The following is an 18,807-nucleotide window of genomic DNA, read 5'->3' as shown; positions in this document are numbered from 1 at the left end:
CCTTGATCTGGTCCGTGATACCTGAGGTTCCCTGGGCTGACTCTGCCTGGGTGGACGTCTGAGGCCAAGGTAGCCAAATGAGGTCCCATCCTCCGGCCATGCCCTGCTGCCCATTGGTTCGCAGGGAATCTGGGACCCTCATCCTCTCATGGCACGTGTGTGCAGCTGCGGCCTGTGGAGTAGACCCAGGACTCACTGCTCTCCTGCCCATGCCTCTCCCACGGTGCCAGCTTTGACCTCCCGTGGACCTGACCTCTAGTCCTGGCTCTGCTCCATTTTACCCTTACAACCTTAGCCACGTTATCTGACTCCTCTGGGTTCATGGCGCTCCCCCCCAAAGTGGGGATACTGAGCTGTGGGGTTGTAGAGGGGATCGGAATTGCTGTCGTCATCAGCCGAGACAACACAAAATTTGACCAGGCCTTCACTGTGCGGGCCGGTCCTCGAGGGAGGTTTGGGGGTCGGGGACTCGGCCATCCCGTCTCTGCTGTAAGTTTTGCTCTTTGTTTCTCAGCTGTGCATGTGAACAAGCCGCCCCCCCCCCCCCCCCCCCCCCCCCCCCCCCCCCCCAGGGGACTGGCCTCAGCCTTGGCTGGCAGGTATGTGGCCTGCACATGGGCGAATCTGATCCTTCTCCCGTGACCCGGGGACTCTGCGTCAGGCTGACAGAGGACGTGGGGGAGAGGCCGGGCCTCTGCTGCACGTGCGGGCTGAGCTGTCTTCTTCTCCTCCCGGAGGCCTATCCTCTTACGTATCTCCGTGGCTCCCAGATCTTGAAAGTATCGCCGTGCCCCAAAAACGCCTGCCTTCATTAAGCAGTGATTAATTTTCGTTCACATTTTTAAAATTACTCAGAAAGCCTTTCTCTCCCTCCCCTGCCCGAGGAAAATGGAGTTTCCACAGCACACCAGGACTGTCCTAGCTGGAGCAAGGACATGGGATGCGACGCGTGATTAGCACACGTGTTGTCGTCACAGGCACGCCGTCCGGGCTCCTGGGCTCAGTCTGGAGTGCCGAGAATGGGCTCCCATCGGTAGGCTCTGGGGACGCTGACCCGGAGGCCTCTGTGGGCCCAGTTCTGTCTGTCTGGCCGCAGATACCCGTCTGGCTTCTGCACCTGCAGACAAGAGCGGGAACCCCAAGGAGGGTGCACACCTGACCCGAGGCCGCCCCCGGCAGCCACATGCCCCACGAGCCACTGCCTTTTTAAACTACGTCTCTCTCTTCTTCTAGACTTTATCCTGAAGCCATCAGAGAGAGGTCTCAAGAGAATCCTGACCCTCCCGGAAGGAGCAGACACCAACTGGAAGAGGTATGGTTTGTCAACACGGTGGCATCTTCTTGTAATACGGGCCTGATCTTCTCTTCTCTGCTCTTCCCACCCCGCAAACCCTCCCCTGCTAAGTGAGAGAGCTTTCCGCTGCTGCTGGGGGACAGGGCAAGCGAAGGGTGGCTTCCCTCTTGTCCCCACCCCAGAGATTTTTCTGGGTTGGGGAGTACACCTGAAGCTCACGTGAGGGGAGAGAGGCGGGTGCTGAGGTGGGGTCTCACGCACTGTGGTTGCTCCTCAGGGTTGGCTCCGGAAGTGAGGGCTGGAACGTGGGAGGCAGTGAGTCCTCCAAGGGGAGGCACCGTGGTCCTGGGATTGTGAGAAGGAAGAACTTTCTAGGATGATTCCTTCATTCCCTCCATCCATCTCAGGACTCTAGGGCACACTTCACCTTCCAGGAGGGAGCTGAGAATGAAAGGGTCTTGGTCCGTTTCCTGGTTTCTGGGAGCTTCTTGGGCTGCCCGCTGTCCCAGAACTGCTGACCGGCCAGGCAGCCTCATGGAAGGTTCCTGAATGAAGAGTCAGGACATCTGTCCTCTGGGCCAGTCTGTGCCGCCATTGTGCCTCAAGAGTCCTTATAAGCCATTTCTTTCATGGGGCCTCGTTTTCTCGCCAGTAAAATGGGCAGAACTCTGTTCCAGCCCTCATGGCCTCAGTTTCTGAGGCTCCCAGCCCAGAGGTGCAGCCGAGGAAGTGATGGGTGTGGTGAGGCAGCAGGGAGGCAGAGAGGGAGTTGGGGGTTGGGAAGGCCGTGGGGAGGAAGGGCATTGGGAAGCTCCGAGGAGGTCTGACTGCCAGTCTTGGCCAAAGGATGCCTCAGACCCTCAGTGGAAAGACCACAGAGCCTGAGGCGCAAATGGATTGAGTTTGGGCCCCGGCTGATCTGAAGCGTCGGCCCAACAGACACTGACTGAGACACTGCCAGGCGCTGCGCTCGGCACCGGCATTCAGTCCTCTCAGTGGCTCTGTGGTCTCGGCACTAAGCTCACTTCCTTCTCAGAGAGGAGAGAACTGGGCCTCAGAGACGCTAAGTGACTTGCTCAAAGTCACACAGCAGCGAGCGAGCTATGGCTGAGATTTGAAGCCCTCTTTGAATACACTTCAACATACAATTCTTGCATGTTTTCCTTTGAGTGACTCTGTGACTTGAATCTTAAGGTTAACAAAATCCCTTAAGTCAGATCACCTCTGGAAATTACATTTCTTGAAAGGACATAAGCATGATTGCTTTCCTTAGCCTAGGTTTTTTTTTTTTTTTTTTTTTGCTTTTAAACTTGGGGCACATCATGAAATCTCTGCAGGTCCTGGTTCTTGGATTTTTGGGAGCATAACGTCTATTGCTGGGGTGGTTCTGGGGAGAAGACAAGATGAGGGAGGCACAGAAACCTCCCCTACACACCCTTCCCCCTGCATGGCACCCGGAAGCTGCAGCACACTTTGGATGCTGCATGCAGCAGCCGTGGCCTGGCGTTTGCAATTCCAGCTGCCTTGGGTGCTGAGGTTGGGAAGTCCTCGGCCACTTTCCTAGTCCCTGATCTGACACTCCCCTGGTGCCTGAGCTCATTGGATCACTTCTGGAGCGAGTCGCCGGCTGGCCGGGGTGTTTCAGGCCGGAATCCAAGGCCGGGCGGCTGGCTCCCAGAGGCAGATAAAGTGAGGCCAGGTGGAGGAGCGGGAGTCCCGTGTGCCTTGCTTGCGGCTCACCCCGTCCTGCCAGCTGCCTGGACCATAATCTCAGCTGTGGGCCTCCTGGCAGCAGCCCCCACCCCCCCCGCCACAGGAAACCATTGCCTTATCTCACAGCCAGGATCCCCGCCTGCTTTTCTTAATCAGGAGAAGGCGCTGAAGCGAGTTGGAAAAAAGCTTAACTTCCCCAGGACCTTTCTGCTAGGGGTGTTTCTCCATCAGGGGAAGCCGTGGGGCTCCGCGTATGAGAGGAAAGAATCTCTTTAAGTACAGAGAAAAGCAGCGAGGGTGCTTTTGTTCTTGGTTTGCCTGCAGGAAGTGTGCAAGGGAGCAGAGCGATTTAGCTTTGCCCCCCTTTGTTTGCTGGGAAACAGACACACGTTGCAGAGTCACAGGGAAAATAGGAAGATGGCCATAAGCGACGAGCAGACAGGCGTGTGCTGCCGTGAGAAGTGTCTGCGGGGCTTGGGGCTGGACCGACGGAGGCTGGGTCCCAGCTCCGCTCTCCTGCAGCTGTTTGACTTAGGGTGAGGGGTTTTGCTTCCAGAGTCTCAGTTTTCTCATCTATAAAATGGGCAAACAGCATGCCCGTTTTAATTTAATTTAAAATGGGCAAATAGCATGCCCAGGAAACTTCCAGTGGGATGCCCCTGCTCGCTTTGAACAGCAGAATCCCGCTGGGGTGCTGTGGCCTTCCAAGGTGACCCCTTTGAAGAGGCTTGGGCTCTGGGGATGGAAGAGCCGGGTGTTGGAGACCAAACAACGAGCTTACCCTGCAGACACATACCTCTTTCTGCACGTGGTCTAAAAAAGGGCCAAGAATGGGGCCTGGCTTGTGTCAGCTCTCTGTTCTGACACCCTGGGGTGTGGGGCCACCTTGGGTGTGAACAGTTCTTCCTGATCCTTTTTCCCTGGGTTTACACTTCCCTCCCGGTGACATTTACTGGACCCTTTCTGTAGATAATCGCCGATCCCTGCTGTGCCCCGAGAGGCAGATATTCACAAGCTTCCTATAGGTGAGGGGAGCTGGGATGCAGAGGAGTTTTAAATTGCTCCAGGTTTCAAGTCTTAAAAGCAGTCAGATTAGGACCTGAGCGTGGGCTCCTGCCCCAAGCGTGGCGTGTTGGCCGCAGCACCCACAGCGCCCCCAAAGGCACCCCACGCGGCACCCTTGCACACCTACAGAGGTCTACAGCCACCCCCACAGCACTGCCATGGCTTCCCAAGGCGCTAATGCCAGCACGCGTGCAATGGTACTCACAGCGCCCATGCGGCACCCTGCGCGACTCCCAGCATCTCCCCGGGGCGCCCATGGTGGTCCTCCTGCATTCTCCGCCCGGCCTCGCGCAGGGGTCAGAGCTCAGGGAGAACGCAAAGCCTGCCGTGTTTTTAATCCACGCAGCCAGCCTCTGCAGCAGGACAGCGAGCCAGCGAGGGCCACTGCTAGGAAGCATGGGGACCTTCCTCCTGCTGCGATCCGAGAGCGGGAAGCAGGAGGCAGGCCGGGGGTCACAGAAGCCTGCCTTCCCCAGGGGAACCTGTGCCTGGGCTCCGGCTTATCTGCTTTTCCTTTGGTGCCTGTGCTTTTGGTGTCATACCGAAAAATCCAATGCCAAAGGCCATGAAGACTCACCCCTGAGTTTTCTTCTAGGGGTTGTATGGTTTTAGCTCTGACACTTAACCACTGATCCATTTTGAGTTAACCCTGGGATAGAGTGTGAGGTAGGGGTGCACCTCCATTCTTTGACATGTGATTATCCAGTTTTCCCAGTATCACTTGTTGAGATGATTATTCTTTCCCCATCGAATAGTCTCTGCACTCTTCTTGAAAACCATTTTGCCGCAGATTTATGGGTTTGTTTCTCTCAGTTCTCTTCCATTGCTCACCGCATCTGTCCTTGAGCCAGTACCATGCTGTTTTGATGACTGTAACTTTTTTTTTAAGTTTATTTATTTATTTTGAGAAAGAGCATGAGTGGAGGAGGGGCAGAGAGCATGGAAGAGAGGGAACCCCAAGCAGGCTCTGGGCTGTCAGCACAGAGCCTGACGCGGGACTCGATCTCACGAATCATGAGATCATGACTTGAGCTGAGGCCAAGAATCGCATGCCTAACTGACTGAGCCACCCGGGCACCTGATTACTCTACATTTATGTACTTTCTACTTTCAGAGAAGTCATAGTATGTTCTAAGCGCCCTGGTGATTCTAACGTATATCTAATGTCCCTAGTTTTTAGAGGAAGATGAGGCGCAGTTAGGGAGGCCGGAGGCTGGCAGAATGAGGTAGGGCAGTGGGGGGTGGTGAGGATGTGGTCTGGAAGCAGAGCCATGGTTATCAGGGGGGAAAGAGGTCATGATGGAATTGAGAGAAGTTACTAAGAGAACTTCCCAAGTGGTCCGGGTGAGCTCTGTTAGCCCCCTCTGGACCCACAGGGTGATTTGGGGGGAAGATCTGGGTCCTAGTCAGAGCTCTGCTCCACTGTGACCTTGGGCAGGTTGCTTGTCCACACGAACCCTCTATAAGGAGGGTCAGTGTCCCCTGCCGTGAGCGAGGGTCTGCAGGTCAGCTCTGCAATGGCTAGCAGGGGCTTACAGGCACCTCAGTGCCTGGCACAGTCTCCACGCTAGCGTTCCTACCAAGCGGTCCTGAGTATCTGCCCTGCTGGCCCCGGGGAGGTGGGCACACAGCCTCCAGGGCGGCCTTGGTGGCCTCGGGCTGCCCTGGGCCGGCTGCGATGGGTGGGAGCGGCGTCCTCTGCAGAGCGGGAATGTGTTTTCTCGTACCCTCCATCTGCTTGCCCCACGTCTGCTCTGTGGGCCTGCAGAGAGGAAGCTTCACCCCCTTCCCTCCAGGCTGCTGTCCCACGTCACCGTGTCCCACGTCACACATGTGTCCCACGTCACACCTTCCTTCTGCTGCCGGGAGGCCGTAGCTGCCTCTGCCTCACTCTGAGGATGCAGGTCTCAGTGCACTCGTGGCTTCCTCTTCTCTTGACCGTCCTCAGGGCCTCTAGCCCGAACTTGGCACAGTTCAAGGCCAGAGCTCGGGCCGTGTTCTGAGTCCACCCAAGGTAGGCAGCGCCCTCACCTCCCTGAGTCCAGCCCTTTTATTTCTTTTCCTGCAGCAGAGATGGCATGGGGTCCAATGATTTCCGCATCCCACCTGGATTGAAGCTCCTGTCTTTTCATTGACCAGGTAGAAAAGAGATTCGCTCTTGATGTATACATCACATTTTCCATCTGGTGTTGATAAATCATGGTGCAGTTTAATGCCGGAGGGAGAGCATAGCTTTGGCAGTAGATGAACTTCAGAGCTATTGTTAGCTACCTATTGTCTTGGGCAGATGAACTCTATTACTCTCCTACGATGTGAAGACAGCCATTGTAATTGCGGGCTCCATGGTCAAGATCAAACAAGACGATGGCTATCAGGTATGCAGCCCACCACCCAGGAAGGAGTCCACATTCCAGAAAGGCTGGTATCATTACCTGTCCCGTCGGACCCCCGCCGCTCATGCAAGCCTTGAGTCCCAGTCCAGGATGGGGCCCCCGCGCCTCTTCTCCCTCCTGGCTTCCCCCTCACTCTCTGGCTGGGCCACGGATGTGAGGGGACAGGATGACAGGTTCTCACCACCCCAGCTTCCTGCTCACTCAGCCCAATGTCTGCCAGGACTTTCTGGCCTCAGGCCAGCCCTGTGTCCACATGTGACTGACAACAGCACCCTGGTCTCTTTCTGCACTCTTGGAAACTTTCCATCCCCAACCTTTTCCTTCCTTTCTTTTTCATGTTGTTTTAGATTTACACAGGGAGGTTCATCCCCGGGCCGCACACACCCTCGTCCCTGAGAGGAGGCAAAGCCAGGGAGCTTTTCCCTGGGAGATGCTTCATGTCCCCGACAGGACATGCCCTTTAAGGAGATTTGTGTATTTTTTTTATTGACAGAAGTTCACACTGTGAATCACAACTGAAGCACTTTCAAATAGCCAGGTGTGGTAAAGAGGAAGTAGGGGCACCATTTTCAAATGCATGTCAGCCCTGGAGCAAGTGACTTGCCCAAGGTCACACAGCTACGGTGTTAGAGATTCGCCTGGTCTGCTGTGCCCAGCTGCCTCTTATGAGTTAAAAGTGTTTGAAATGACACATTTTAATCTGTAGCCTAAAAATAAAGGGGAAAGCCCAAATCGGCTGCCAGTGCTGCTCTGTTAGCTGGGAGAGGCTCAGTGGCCTGTGCAGACAGAGCTGCCTGTGCGAGAAGAAATGAATGACGCCATCCCCTGTGCGTTGGGGTCCGCCAAGGGGTCCCCGTTGTGGGGGAAGGGGCAGGGTTATGTTATAAAAGAAAGGTGCTGTGGGATGGAGGAAGGAGATTGCACTCTGGACTCTGAAACCTTTTTTTTTTTCTTTTTTAATAGACTTTATTTTCCAGGGCAGTTTGAGGTTCACAGCAAAACCGAGGGAAAGCACAGACAGTTCTCATACCCCCTATCTTCGCAACCTCCCCGCTACTGACAGCCCCGCCCCACGGTGCTACCCATATTACATCAGTGAACCCGTGCTGACACATTATCATCACCCAGAGCCCGTAGCTCTCCTTACAGCTCCCTGCTGCTGCCGCACATTCATTCCGTGGGTTTGGACAAACGTGTAACGACACGTACCCCCCACTGCGGTATCTATCACACGGACTGGCGTCACTGCCCTGCAAGTCCTCCGGGCTCTGCCAGTTCATCCTTCCTTCCCCACGAAGCCACTGCTCTCTTTGCTGGCGCCATAGTTTTGCCTTTTCCAGAAGGTTCTACAGATGGAATCATACAAGAGGTCACCTTTTCAGATTGGCTTTTTTCACTCCCAAATACTCGTGTAGGCGTCCTCCCTGTCTTCTTGTGACTTGGTAGCTCGTTTCCGCCCCCATTTTTCTCATTTTGGTAAATATACATAACGTAAAGTGTACTGTTTTGACCATTTTGTGGTGTGCACTGCAGTGGTATTAAATACATTCACGCTGTTGTGCGGCTGTCCCACCCCGCCCCTCCGCCCCGTCCACCCCTGAAATCTCTTCGTCTTGCGGTGCTGAAACCTGTACCCATTCGGTACTAACCCCCCTTCGCCGCTGCTCTCAGCCCCTTGCTCGCCCATTCTTCTCTCTGTCTCTGGGAGTTTGACTCCTCTGAGTACCTTATGTAAATGGAATCATGCAGCCTTTGTTTTGGGCTTATTTTGGGGTTAGTGTGTCTGTGTGTGTCACGGGCTTACTTCACATCGCACAATGTCTTCAGTGCTCACCCATGGCATAGCAGGTGTCAGAATTTCCTTTTTAACGCTGAATAGTATTTCAGTATCTGGATGTACCTGAGTTTATCCATCTGTTCACCTCCTTGAGACATTTGGCTGCTTCTGAGCTTTGGCAATTGTGAGTAAAAGCTGCTCTAAGCATCTGCATGTAGATTTCTTTTCTTTGTCTGGTTTTGGTGTTAGGTTACTGCCAGCTTCGTAGAATGAGTTAGAATGCCTTCTGTCTGCTTTTATCTTCTGAAAGAAACTGTTGACGATTGGTACACTGTCTTCCTCCTATGTTTGGTGGAATTCATCAGTGAATGCATGTGGCCCGTGTTCTGTGTTGAAAAGTTATTAATTATTGATTCACTTATTTAATAGATACAGGCCTATGTAGGTTGCCTGTTCTTCAAAGAGTTTGGACAGGTTGTATCTTTCTAGGACTTGATCTATTTCATGTAAGTTACCTATTTTGTGGACCTTGAATTATCAGTTGTATTCTTTTCTTACTCATCTGATGATCGTGGGAACTAGGATGATGTCCCCTCTTCCACAGTTTTACAATTTGTGTCCTCTCCCTTTCTTTCTTAGTCAGCCTGGCCAGAGGCTTGTCAATTTTATCCATCTTCTCAGAGAACCAGCCCTTGGTTTTGTTTATTTTCTTTATTGATTTCCTGTTCGGTGGAGCCCATGTTTTGGTGGTGGATCTACCACCGTCTCAGAGATTGTGAGGTAAATTCTGTCTGTTCTCGGATTCTCAGTTTCCATATCTGTAGAATGGGTATGGTGACAATAATACTTGGCCCAGAGTTAGTTTGATGGCAAATGTCAAATGTGAGCCCACATTCATTGATTGAACTGTTGTGTCCAATTCGCGAGTTCCTAGAGACCTCCAAGGAGCCGACACCGATGCAAATACAAAAGGGTCTTTATTACAAGCTCGAGCAGGGGCTCATCTGCCTACCGGTGTCGTGGCAGCAAGATGAAGCAAAGAACAATAGTGAACAGGGTTTTTAAGGAGTAAGGGATGGGGGTGTTACAGTACATGTAGCATCATCACATAAGCACTAATTACAATTACAGCTTTGACCATTCAGTATCTGTGAGGTGTTCATTACTTTTGGTGGGACCCAATCATGACTTTTGAGAATCCTTTGAAAATGACCAATTGTGAGGTGAGTTCAAAGGGCCCACGTGGGGTTCAGGCAAGTGGTGAGAAATTGGCTAGTTTGTATCTTCAGTTCCCAGCCTTGACTCAGACCATAGGAATGTTTTTTGATTAGCTGAACTGAGGGCGGTCCGAGGATGGCTTTAGCCTTGAACAGTCTGAGATTGGGACTGGGATTGGGGCTACGTGCAGCTCGAGGTTTCTCTTAATGGAGGACTTAATTTTTGGCTCTTCAGAACAAGTCTGTGTTGAGCCCCTATTGTGTACCAGGCCCTGCTCCACGTGCTGGGAACATTGTTGTGAACACAGCAGCAAAGTCTCTGCCCTCATGAAGCTTGTTTGCCATTTGAGGAGAGAGAGAGAGAGAGAGAGAGAGACCAAGACTGACTGTCAGGCAGTATGAGGTGCAGGAAGGGACAGGGAGTGGCCAAGGGTCTGCCGTTTTGGATAAGGGGCACTAGGAAGGCCTTTGTGATCAGATTTCATTTGAGCAGAGACCTGAAGGCAGTGAAGCCTTGACTTCGTCTGGGGGAAGAGCCTTCCTGGTGAAGGGAACAGCAAAATTAAGGGCCATTAGGCAGGTGGCTGGCTGGTGTGTGGGAGTGTCAGCAAGGAAGCCAGGGTGCTAGAGGGAGGGTGGCATGGAAGGAGAGGAGCTGCCAGCCAGGGTGAGGCCTTTGGATTTTGATTCTAAGTGTGATGGAAGCCAGTGAGCACGGAAGAGACGGGATGAAATTTACACGTTACCAGGACCACTCTGGCTGCTGGGTAGAGAACTGGCTGTGGGGACAGGGAGACCAGCATGGGGGCTGGTGTCTGGTGTCAGAATCCAGGCATAAGATGAAGGGGTCTGGAAAGACAGGATGGTGGTGGAGGTGCTGAGAAGCCCAAACATTCAGGATCTATTTTGAAAGTAGAGCTGGGGCGCTTGGGTGGCTCAGTCGGCTAAGCGTCTGACTTTGGCTCAGGTCATGATCTCACAGCTTACGAGTTTGAGCCTTGGGTCAGGCTCTGTACTGACAGCTCAGAGCCTGAAGCCTGCTTCAGAGTCTGTGTGCCCTGTCTCTGCCCCTCCCCTGCTTGCACTCTGTCTCTGTGTCTCTCAAAAAAATAAATAAACACTGACAAAAAAGTAGAGCTGACAGAGTCACTGATGGGTTGGATGGGGTGGGGAAAGAGTTAAGGATGACCAGGGAGTTAGTGTCTGTAGACGGGAGCCTGGCTGGGCTAGGCTTTGGTGGACAGGGAGGGAAACATGCTGAGTTCTGTTTTGGGGCATTTTTTTTAAACTTTATTTCTGAGAGAGAGACAGCATGAGCAGGGGAGGGTCAGAGAGAGAGGGATCTACAGAATCTGAAACAGGCTTCAGGCTCTGAGCTGGCTGTCAGCACAGAGACTGACGCGGGGCTCAAACCCACGAACTGTGAGATCATGACCTGAGCCGAAGTCGGAAACTTAACTGTGTTTTGGGGCATTTTAAGTTGACACATTTATTGGCCATCCAAATGGAGGTGACAAGAAGTGGATGGAGGTACAAACCTGGAGTTCAGGGGGAGGTCAGGGTCAGAGAAATGAATTTGGAAGCCACAGTTTATAGAGAGTATTTCAAACCCTAGGCCTTCAGGAGATCATCTAGGGAGTTTAGATGGAGAAGATGATAGGGGATGCAGGGTCTTTGGAGTCCTGAGGAAGGTGCCCACTGGTGGCTACCTGGAGCTGCCCAGGGGCGGCTCATCCTGGATGCCGGGAAGGACAGATCTTATTTTCAGAGTGTGTTGTGAGCTGCTAAGTGCATGGAATGAGGAAGAGAAGCCAGCTCCAAGAGCTGGCCCTGGGCGCCTGCTCCGAAGGAAAGCAGTATAAAGCTGTCAGTGCCTAACATAAAATATAACAGGTGCAGGAGGGCATACCTAGGCTATCTGACTTTCAAAGAATATGGCATTTTGATACCTGCCTTCTCTATCAAAATTATTTTTGGTAATAATGATGAAATAAAATCCATTCTAATAATGGCCAGATAAGAAAAGCAGAGAGTGAAGACAGTGACTTACCTTTCAGAGAACTGCATATATATAACCAAGCCAGCTGACAAACATTACAGCCCACAAAAAGGAAAAAGTAGTGGGTTCATACTTTTTAATTACATTAATAGATATTTTGAAAAAAGAAATACTTGAGGAAAGTTCCAAAAAAGTGAACTCCACACAGTTTAAAGAATGGCTTGTGGCCATTGAGATGGCAGTGTTTACAATAATCCAATTTCTGTGTCTTCATCCTTACAATCACTACACTATCATTGCTTAGCTCAAACCTCCTATTTACTTGTGAGAAAATCTAGTGGCATAAGGGCTGGAGATGTGAACTCACCTGAGACACTGATGAAAGATATTGAAGGTGACAGAAACAAATGGAAAGATATACCATGCTCATGGATTGGTAGAATTACTATTGTTAAAATGTCCATACTACCCAAGGCACTCTACAGATTTAATGCAACCTATGTCAAAATACCAACAGTATTTTTCACAGAATTAGAACAAATCATTCTAAAATTTGTGTGGGACCACAAAAGACCCCAAACTGCCAAAGAACTCTTAAGAAAGAACAAACTGGAGGTATCATAATCCCAGATTTCAAGATATACTTTAAAACCATAATCAAAGAAGTATGGTACTGGCACCAAAATAGACAAATAGTTCGATGGAACAGAATAGAGAGCCCAAAAATAAACCCACACTGGTGTGGTCAATTAATCTATGACAAAGGAGGCAAGAATATACAATGGAGAAAAGACAGTTTCTTCAATAAATAGTGCTGGGAAAACTGAGCCATTATGTGCAAAAGAATGAAACTGGACCACTTTCTTATGCCACACACAAAAATAAACTCAAAATGGATTAGAGACCTAAATGTGAGACCTGAAATCATAAAACTAGAAGAAAACATAGGCCGTGATCTCTCTGATAGCAGCCTTACCAACATTTCTATGGATACGTCTCCTCAGGCAGGGAAAAACAAACAAACAAACATAGACTATTGGGACTATATGAAAACCATCAATAAGGGGTGCCTGGGTGGCTCAGTCAGTTGAGCGTCTGACTTTGGCTCAGGTCATGATCTCTTGACTCGTGAGTTTGAGCCCCGCATCGGGCTCTGTGCTGACAGCTCAGAGCCTGGAGCCTGCTCTGGATTCTGTGTCTCCCTCTCTCTCTCTGTCCTTCCCTGCTTGTGCTCTGTCTCTTTCTCTCAAAAATAAATGAATATTAAAAAAATTTTTTTTTTAAAAAATCAGTAAAATGACAAGGCAACCAACTGAATGAGAAAAGATATCTGCAAATTACGTATAGTAAAACCTTGGATTGCAAGTGACTTGTTCTGGGAGAGTTCAGCAAGACAAGCAGACATTTATAATAAATTTTAACTTGACAAATGAGCGATGTCTTGCAATTCGAGTAGTACACGACGTTGGATGTCACATGATCACAAATGAGCCAATAGTTCTTGAAATTTGCTTTGATATACAAGCACCTTGGATTACAAGCATGTTTCTGGAATAAACTGTGCTCGCAAACCAAGGTTTTACTGGTAAGTTTGATAAAGGGTTAATATCCAAAATGTATAAAGAATTTATAAAAGTGAACACCAGAAGAACAAATATTCTGGGGAGAGGACCTGAATAGGCATTTTTCCAAAGAAAACATACGGATGGCCAGTGGACAGATGGGGATGTGGAGGAAAAGGGAACCCTTGTGCACTGTTGCTGGGACTGCAGACTGGTGCAGCCACTGTGGGAAACAGTATGGAGGTTCCTCAGAAAGTTATTAATAGAAATACCATATGATCCAGTAGTTTCACTATTGTGTATTTACCCAAAGAAAACAGGCACTAACTTGAAAAGACATATGTGTCTATGTTTATTGCAGCATTATTTACTATAGCCAAGATATGGACGCAACCTAAATGTCCACTGACTGATGAATGGATAAAGAGGATGTGGTATAAATGTGGTGTGTGTGTGTGTGTGTGTGTGTATGTGTGTGTGTGTGTGTATACACATATACACAATGGAATATTACTCAGCCATAAAAAGAATGAGATTGAGGGGTGCCTGGGTGGCTCAGTTGGTTAAGTGTCCGACTTCGGCTCAGGTCATGATTTCGCGGTTCGTGGGTTAGAGCCCCGCATCGGACTCTGTTCTGATAGCTCAGAGCCTAGAGCCTGCTTCATATTCTGTGATTCCCTCTCTCTATGCCCCTCCCCCACTCATGCTCTGTCTCTCTCTGTCTCAAAAATAAATAAACCATAAAAAAATTTTTAAAAAAATGAGATCGTGCCATCTGCAACAACACGGACGGACCTAGGGGGTATCAGGCTAAGTGCAATAAGTCAGAGCAAACACCACATAATCTCTCTGATATGCAGAGTCTACAAAACAAAGGAATGAACAAATAAACAAACAAAAACAGAAAACGACTCATAAGTACAGAAAACAAACTAGAGTTTACTGGAGGGGAAGGGATGGGGGGAATGGGCAAAATAGGTGAAGGGGATTTAGAGGAACAGATGTCCAGGTAAAAAAGTAAGTTACGGGGATGAAAAGTAATGAGTCCCATTTCTTGGGAAAGAGAAGGGGCGCAGCAGGAGCACAGCAATTGTTTAGAGCCTCCAAGACCTTTTCCCCAAGGCAGACAGATGCATCAGGGACATTATTCAGGACGACCAGCTCTTGGTCGGTTTTACATTGGTTCTTAAATCCCCTACACACAGTTCATCCTGCACCCAGCCCTCCCCCTGCCCTACCCTTGGCACACCGATGGGAAGATGTTTCCAGAGAAGGTGTTGCTGGGTGTGTGTGGGGGGAGGGGAGAGGCGGAGGGGACGGAACATTCTCAGAAGGTCCTTTGGAGGACATGCTGTGGCTGGTCCTGCTGGGTGACCGACCGATAGAATCCAGGTGGGATGGGGGACAGACAGGCCTTCTAAGTGCCCAAGATACGCCGGGGCAGAACGCGAGTCCGTAGGTATTTGGCTGGCGTTCCTGAAAGGCATCCGGATTCTGAGAACCGCCTGTGTACCGCGGCTGCTCCATCCTTGGAGTGACGGCCTGCCCGGTGGGTGTGAGCCTGCATCCCTCCTGGACACGGCCGGCCTTGCTCAGTGAGGTCCCTGCCCCCCCTGCCTCCTTCCGTTTCTCTTCCTCAGAGCAGTTTGTGGAGGCTGCCGTTCTAATGAAAAATCTCATAAATACCAAGAGATAAAAATCCGAGGCTTTAGGTTTTTATTTCTTCCGAGACTCCCTGGAGAGCCTTTTAGGTAGGAAATGTCCCTTTGGAGCTGAGATTTTCTCCTAGACTTCAAAGACAGGGCTTCTTAGGAACACAACATCTGTTTAAACTGAACTTGAACCAAGGGGCGAGTGTGTCCCATGAGAGAGAGCCGGGCAGGGCAGGGGGTGCAGAAGGTGCCCAGGCCTGTCCCTGTGTGCTGCAGTGTGTCCCCGTGCTGGGGAACGGGGGGCCCCAGACCAGAGGCCGGGCTTTGTGCTGTCCAAGCAGCACCCGGGCCCTCCCTGCAGAGGCCTCCCCACCCAGGAGGGATGGCAAGGAGCCCTGCGGGCCGCAGAGCTGGCTCCTCTGGCCTGGGAGGTCCCGGGGCCCTCAGAAATCCTCCTTTTCTCCTCCCCCCCCTCGTCACCTCTTCCCCTCCCTCTGTCATTCACTAAGCATCCACTCCGATATAGAGATGTACAACTCCCAGCCCTAGAGGCGCCTGGGTGGCTCAGTCGGTTCAGTGTCCGACTTCAGCTCAGGTCACGATTTCACGGTTCGTGAGTTAGAGCCCCCCGTCGGGCTCTGTGCTGATGGCTCAGAGCCTGGAGCCTGCTTCGGATTCTGTGTCTCCCCCTCTCTTTCGGCTCCTCCCCCACTCACCCTCTATCTCTCTCTATCTCTCAAAAATGAATAAATGTTAAAGAAATGTTTTTTTTAAAAATTCCCAACCCTTGACTTCAATGAGCTTGAAATCCTATCGATCCACCTGATGACTCTCAAAGCTAAGAAAAGTCGCTTTGTGTACATGCACATGCTGTTATTGTCGAAACATTCAACAGCATGACAGAGCTTGGGAAGCGAGGGAGGAGAAATCGTCCAGTCCCCCTCTCGGGGACCAGGGCTCCATTTGTTTCCTGCTTTTGTTCACACTCAGGGCCTGGTTCAGCAGAGGGGCCTCCAGAAAGCCGGTTAGCCGGGCTTTCCTGCTTTTCTTCGCTCGCCATCGACCCCCCTGCACAACAGCTACGGGGACCCCTCCCCGGGCAGCGCCGGGCCAGTGGCCCCCGGCTCGCTCCCACTGTCCACTGCCAGCTGCGCGTCTCCTGTACAAGGTCCCTGGGTCTGGCCAGTGAAGCAACAGGCTGCCCAGTTAATTCGAATTTCCAGTGGACAATAAGGAATTTTTTGGTTTAAGTGTGTGCCATCGGTATGAGCCCCTTGTAATATTTGGGGCATAAGCTACAAAAATGACTTGCTGTTTACGTGAAATTCAAGCTTAACGGAACGCCCCGTATTCTATCTGCTAACTCTGTACCCGGAGCATGTTGGTGTGGATGGAGTCAGTGCTGCTTCCTTTGGTACAGGCAGGACTGTCTGGCTGATACATTTTCCTCCCCATTTCAAGGAAAAGAAGCTTGAATCTGTCCCGTCTCTCGAGCACGCCTTCTGGCCAACTCCGGCCGCCATTGCTCTGTGGCTTAGCACACTGGGAGCTCGAGGAATCCAGCCCCTATCATTCATCCTAAGAACATCCCTTCCCCTGCCTCTTTTCTGGAAGCTTCCAATGACTGCAGATGTTCGGTTTGCCCTCCATAGGGGGTGAAGAGGGGGGGTGGTGGTCTACCAGTGTCTTCACCAGTGCCGAGTATGTGCATTTCCTTCCCCTTGCCTCATCTGAGGGAGCAAATGGGGTCGAGGGTGTGGACCCAGGGCTGCAAACCCACAGAGGCTTATGGCATCTTTCTCTCCATCGTTGAACTTATTTTTTATTCTAAGGCAGCTTAAGGGTGATAAAGATATAAATCTAAATGGCAGACAGTCTAAAACGCAAAGCCACTGACTGCAGAGTGGAAAGGCAGTGTTGCCTTGTGGTTAAATGGATTTTCTGTTTAACTGAGGGTTAAGTAGAAAACTCGCTTTGATTCAACCTCTGTTGTTGCAAATCTTTCTAAAATGTATTAGGCTGCGCCCTGGTTCCCCTAAGTGCACCATAATGACCGTAATTGAATCTCTCTGCTGGCAGAACCTCCTGTGGGGAGTCGGGATGCACTGGTGTAAATGTCAATCCTCGACATGTGGCCGGTGCTTGGGCCCCTGAGCCTGACGTGTGACTGCGTGCTCTGGCCCTTTGCTTTCGCTGCCATCTCCCTCTCTTCCTGGCCGCCGGGGCTGGGGTGGGGGACCGCGGCTCAGGAAGGCACCATTTTATAGATGTGGAAGTTGAGGTCCGCCAGGTGAAGGGCTCGGTCCAAGTCACTCCAGATAGTGGAGGAGCCCGTCTTGAAGTCAGCAGAAGTGGCTGGGATGAGTAGGCCCAGATTCGAATACTGACCTGGAAGAAGACAAACTTCAGGAGCCTCAGTTTCTTCATCTCTGAAGTGGGCATAATAAGCTTTCCTTGCAGAGCTGTTTTTGAGATTGAGTGAAGTAATGATGTGGGTGGGCTGCACACCAGGGCACTTTTATATATACACACACGCACACACACATATACGTATATGTATACACGTACATACATATATATATATGCACATACCTATACATATATATATATATTGTTTTTTTAATGGCTCATAAAATTATCTCCTCTCAAAATATCAAACACACCCTGGTCCTGAGATCCTGCACCCGGCTTCTTTCCACTTTGATGACCCCCCTCCTCCGTGCACTGGTGGTTTTATATACAGACCCCAGGGCCGGAATGTCAGGTGTGAGTCCTGCCTCCACCCCCATTCCCTGGGAGATGATATTTCTGGACCTCCATTTTCCCATCTGTAAAATGGGGATCATCATAGTGCCTCCTAGGGCTGCCATGAGGATTAAAAGCAAAAGAGCCCATCCCTCAGGCCAGTGCTGTGCAAAGGGTTGCCACTGCCATTCTAGGCCTTGGTTAGGTGAGTGCAGATTAGCCAAGCTTTCCTGGGTTTGGCTCATTGCCTGGGAATGTTCACAGGACTGGGCTTTGGGCCGCAGGAGTTTGCACTGTCCGTTGAGGAAGGAGACACCTCCATGACCCGGCCAACCTGCACACACACACGCGCGCGCGCGCGCGCGCGCACACACACACACACACCTTGAGTCTGCTTCCTGCCACCGTCTGGCCATTTACCCTTCCCCAGGGGCTCAGAAAAGATGCTGAGAGGGGGCTGTGGGCAATTTATGAGGGGCCCTGGCTGTTGGACAGCTGACTTCATCCCTGACAGGGACCCCTGCTCAGGGGACGCTGGCCCTCGAGTAGCCTATCTGTCTAGGACCTTCTGGGCTCCCTGTCCGTATGTCAGACATTTCTAGCATTTCAAGGAGGCATTTGTCTTCTCCTTAGCAAGGGATCCACTTGGAGCCCAGAGGCCTCCGTGTGCCCAGAGGCCTCCGTGTGTGTGAGACCTCTGGGGCGTTTGGGTGTCAGGGTGGGGGAATGCGGAGAGCGCTTTGTCAAGCCAAACCCTGTGTGGCCAGTGCGGCCACCTGTCTGGGCCTCCGGGCTGCTGGATCCGCAAACCCCAGGTCTCGCAGGCAAAGCTGCTTCCATTCTGGAGCGACCAGCCCCACCCCTGCTGAGCTGCGCGCTTCCTCTCTGGGTCATCCACTTCTGGACCCCCTCTGGACCGCCGTGTGCGGGGGAGGGGCAGCCAAATAGTCACCCTGCTATTCTAGCACAAGAACAACAGCCTGTGCGCAGAGCCCCTGGGGAGCCTGGTTTATTTATGCATTTATCTTTAATGGGAAGCCTAGGAGAACTTGCGTGGTTTGTGAATATTTACAGGCACATTACCTACAGAGAGGAAATGAATTCATTCTCTCTCTGCCACTGCGAGCAGATCGCGCTGCGGTTCCCCGCTGCCTGCGTCCCACATCCCTCTCTTTTCTTTCTTGCAACTCCCTGTGGTTTTTCTGTCAGCTCCAGAAGAGGAGGCTGGGTAAAGGTGTCCGTGGAATCCACCATGCATTTATTGAGCACCTACTGGATTCGAGCCCCGGTTCAGGTGCTGGGGGTGAGCACCGTGTCTCCCCCGCGAAGGGGGTGTGTGGTCAGAGAAGAGTAGAGCTCTCTGCTGGAATAACCAGCCTCTTAAGACCTG

At 51.3% G+C, this 18,807-nt stretch overlaps 1 protein-coding gene across 2 annotated transcripts in view; it reads left to right on the top strand.

Annotated features, from left to right (window-relative positions):
- Positions 1–18,807, top strand: part of TSPAN18 (tetraspanin 18) — a 167,781-nt gene that overhangs the window by 29,867 nt on the left and 119,107 nt on the right. For both annotated transcript variants that reach the window (XM_039226940.1, XM_039226941.1), the window contains exon 2: positions 1,234–1,312. The gene's annotated coding sequence lies outside the window, so the exon portion shown is untranslated. The remainder of the gene's footprint in view (positions 1–1,233; positions 1,313–18,807) is intronic.

The sequence above is a fragment of the Hyaena hyaena genome, unplaced genomic scaffold, assembly GCF_003009895.1.
Source record: "Hyaena hyaena isolate Hyena2069 unplaced genomic scaffold, ASM300989v1 scaffold_23, whole genome shotgun sequence".
In the NCBI taxonomy this organism is placed as follows: Eukaryota; Metazoa; Chordata; class Mammalia; order Carnivora; family Hyaenidae; genus Hyaena; species Hyaena hyaena.
This window is presented reverse-complemented; position numbering and strand designations above follow the sequence as displayed.